Genomic DNA, 4,648 nt, shown 5'->3' with positions numbered 1-4,648 from the left:
TATCTTACCAGAGCAAACAGTTACGGGTAATGTAGTATGGAAGGAGGAATTGGACCCCTCCGATGACCTAACAAAGTTGTCACAGTATGCAGGTGCCTATTCTGCAGCAACTATCGACAAGGCATCGGAGGTAAGTCTTCTGCTGAAGACTAAGGACCAAGATATTTTTGCATTATAGGCAGAGGTGACCGAGGCAAAACAGAGGGCAGCGCAAGCAGAGGAGCAGTTGCTGGTACAACAACAAATGAATGATCAATTAACTCAGCAATTGAAGGAAGAAAGGCAGAGGATCGACCAAAGCGCAATCCAGAAACAAAAGGAGTTATCGGAGGCATTGGCACAGTTGAGGACAACAAATGAGCTGATGATAAAAACGAAGGACGAGCAAATAGCTCAATTATCGTCACGGCTCGAAGTCATAAAAGGCACCCAAAAGGTGGAGGATTTCAGAGCAGAGGCATCGCAAATAAACAGTGCTTTAATATCACAGATTAGACTCCTGTGTAATCAACTCACTGAGGCAGAACCATTGTGCGAGCTAACTACATCCATTAATCAGCAGGTAGATAAGGCCAGGAATGAGTTAGACCAGGCCGATGAGCTCATAAGTGGATATCTTGACTGGCAAGATTCTGATGTGGGAAAAGCAGCGAAGTTGCCTAGAATCCAAGAAACATATAAGGACATACTCTTTACAGAATGGCACACTCAAATGATGAAAGCAGAAAGGGCGGCTTCAAGATGTAAATTAACTGCCAGTAATATGATTGATCTGGTCAACAACACCCTCTACCTGGCAAACATGATCTCCCAATGTACACCTGGAAGAATAACAACAGCAAATGTAATTGAGCAAACAAGTTATCCTGACTTAGAGGAGAAGGGGAGATTAATCGCTGGGGTTAACACTTTGACTTTCGATGCTTATTGGCTCTTTCTGATCAAGCCACACACACAAAGGTCTGCCCTCAAGTGTTTAACTGATGCACTCAGGTGTATAATTCCCGATATTCAAGATGCCACATACGCTGCTCAGCTCAGTTCGCGCCTCAACAAACCGCCTGAAGTAGAGCCAATGCTGGCGATAAGTCAGCTCAGGTTTAAAGGCAAAGAGCCTACCTGATGAATCATTGTCGCCGATTGCCAGATCGCTCCAAGAAATAGGATCAATATTCATTGATACCAATTATGTAGGATTTCTGTTTATTAGATATTTAGATTAGCTTAGTATTTATAGACCCTTTCATTGTTTTGGAAAGGGTCGTAAAATTTTGTAATAGACTTAAAGACTGAAGTTTGCACTACTGTGCTTCAGCCTATATTCTTTTATGAAACTCGACCAATCGTTCTCAATTTGACAAGGAAGTTTCTTTATGCAATTGCGCACTACTGTCTTTTGTTGGGGATGTTTTCTGAGTCGAAGGAAGAACTGTGACATAGCGATTGATATACGGGAGTGTTAATCAGCTTATATGGTACTTTTATCTGTATCTGTATTCATTCCTTTTATATGAATTGTTGTGTAATTATTCTTGCTATTGTTGAATGCATGTATGTGCTGTAACAACAAATCTCTATTTCATTCCACTATTGGATGTTTTGCGATATGCCTTTTTTTTTAATCATGCATGTAACAATGATATAAATGATGAAGTGTAGTAATTTCGCTGTTATCACTTTGCGTAACTATTTATGCACAGCAGTCTTGAATGATTTAATATCTATGTTTTAGAGATGGAGTCATCTATATGCCTGTCTTAAAAGCACAGACCATCAAACGCTACGCTTTAGAAAATCGATAAGTTCCTGGGATAGATCATAGTTATTATATTTTATTGATAATTTTAGTTATTCGCTTATCACCAACATATTCTATAAGTCATTCATCCATCCCGTCTACCTATAATTTTTGGGAAACTGGTCCCATTATCCCCAGTCGGAGCCACTATTCCAAACGGAAAAGGAGCTGTATCAAGGTCCGGACCGGGTGGTTTCCCCTATGTTGTTGCAGCGATTTTCGAGGCATCAATATAATTGGCGCTAGAAGGAGGGCATCAACTGTGAATGGCACATAAGTCAAAACCTATAAGCCATTCTAAGAGTAATTATCCCTCCGAATCCCCTCGACCTTCCCATTTGCACACTGGTTCGCCGGTATCCAAACAAGGAGAAGGGGAATCAACTACCACTGCTCAAACCCATCATACTCCAGAACAATTAAGTCTTGAATCACCTGAAGTCCAGTCTCTAATCCATAAACTTCAGAGCTTCTCGATTTCACCACAGAAATCTGAGGTATCACAAAGCAGTGCGACTTCGCAGTTCAATCTAACTCATCCTCTCACCAGACTTCAGAGCGAAAAACTCGGTATTGAACCCACTGAGTTCCCTTTACCCAAAAGGAAAAAGGCGAAGAAAATTACTGAAGGATCTGATAGTGAAGAGCTTTCATCCACGACCTCCATTGCATCTTCATCTCTGCAAAGTCAACCATCCACTCCCCCATTACAAATTGTCATTCACCAGGGATTAGAAGCCTCAACATCCCAACCTGTTCACTCCTCATCATTAATTCCTTCCCATACATCTGGAATCCCAACAGTAGTATCAACCACTGTCGCTATTATAATGGCAGACCCATGGACTAGGCCAGGTGCAGTCAACATGCCTGCACCATTGCATCCTCTACCAGATGCTCCTGAAAAATGGCTGCCTAAATTTAACCCAGATGATGGGACCCAAGCTGAAGAACACATTAATAATTTTATGTTAGCAGTTAACTTAAAAGGAGTGACAGAACAAGATGTTGTTGTAAGACTCTTCCCCTACACCTTACAAGGATCAGCAGGATCCTGGTATTTTTCCTTACCCTCTGGTTCAATTACCAGTTGGAACACTTGCCAAGAGCAGTTTCTTAACAAATATGGAGATGACAGGTCCTTAGCTACCTTAATAAACGACCTCTCCAATCTAAGAATAGACCATAGGGAACCAATAAAGGAGTTTAATGCCAGATTTAATAAACTCCTGAATAAAATCCCTACAGCTTCCAAACCAAGTGAACAAATTCGAAGCGAATGGTATATTACCGCCCTACCTGCCAACATAGCCATTTTTGTAGACAGGGCCGGGAAACCTACCTTAGCTGAAAACATGAGAGAAGCACTTGCTGTTGAAAAGCGCATCAACGCTCTAGAGAAGAAAGCTGCTTTGGAAGACAGAAAAGCCAAAAAAGTCTCATTTAAAGAGGATTCCAAGAAGAAAACCCCAAAGGACCCGTACGACATGGAGGGTTTACAAAAAGTCCTTAAAACTTTGTCTAACGAAATGGTTGAAATAAAGAAGCAGGTGGCCGAAACCTCAAACAATAGACCATTTAGGACTTTTAAGAAAACTGAAACAAAGCCACCCAATGTTATATCTAACGCAGATTCAGAGCAAGAAGAAGAGGAAGAGGAAACAACCTCACAAACTGATGATGAAGAAGAAGTAGCTGAATGCCACGGAATGTGGGATTTTATACTCCCAAACTCTGATACCGAGAATGAAGAAGAAGCCTTTCCGGTTACTACAAGAAGTAAAAGTACTTCTGAACCTGCCCAGGCAACTTCAAAGAAAAGGAGTGCAGGTGCTACCACAACAAAGCAAAAAGTTCCCCCAAAGAAGTCGCCTGTAGTAGTTCCCCAAAACCAGCCTTCAACTTCTAATTCTCCTTCAACATCCAAAACATTAGTGGTATCCGATTCAATGGAATATAACATTGTTGATGACATGAAGAAAACTAAGGCAAACATAACTATGTTTGAGCTTAGTAAATTAAAGCATCAGCAAAAATTACTTCTTAAAGAATTGAATGTTGTTCCCTCTACTCCCCTTCCCAGTGCAAGAGCTGCCAATGATTCAGGCCAACCTCCTTCAGGTATGGTTGAAGCTACCGATTCAGTTCTAATTGGAGATAGATCGAATTCTCATACTCCACCCTTCCTACTGACCTATGAGATTTATAACAGAAACCTGCACAACTGTTTAATTGATTCAGGGGCATCATCTAATATAATGCCAGCTTCAGTTTGCTCTAAACTGAACATTGAACCCCAGAAGTCTGCTATTCATATTGTACAGTTGGACAGGACTAAAGTACAGGTTGTGGGAGAAATTAATTCCGTAACTATCAGGTTGTCTGCCGATCCCAGGATTGTACAAAGGATTGATATCTTAATTGCTGACATACCTGAATTCTACGGTTTAATTTTGAGCAGAGATTGGTCCGAAAAATTGCATGGGTATATTTCCACAGATTGGTCACATATGTGGCTTCCCTACAAGGGAAAGCCAAATCAAATAAGGATCGATCGAGAGAAGCATATGACCCACACAGTTACTGAATTTGAGCAAGAAAACCAACCTGTAGCGTTCAACAACAACATTTTGGGGAACTATTCGTCAGAGTCATTCTTTGGCAACTTTGTTGCCCAACCATCTCCTTTTTCAGTCAATCATTTTACATCTCAGATTGAAAATTTTTCACAAACTGATAAGTCCAGATGTTTTAATGATGCTGAGGAAAATGTAAATATTTTTGTTAATACTCCTTTATTTTGGTCTTTATATTTTGATGGCTCTAAGTCCAGCGAGGGCTCAGGAGCAG

The sequence above is a fragment of the Pinus tabuliformis genome, chromosome 4_1, assembly GCF_031772625.1.
Source record: "Pinus tabuliformis cultivar Carrire ecotype Pingquan chromosome 4_1, CPIR1, whole genome shotgun sequence".
NCBI lineage: Eukaryota > Viridiplantae > Streptophyta > Pinopsida > Pinales > Pinaceae > Pinus > Pinus tabuliformis.
The sequence above is the reverse complement of the archived record's forward strand: the minus strand, read 5'-3'. Positions refer to the sequence as shown.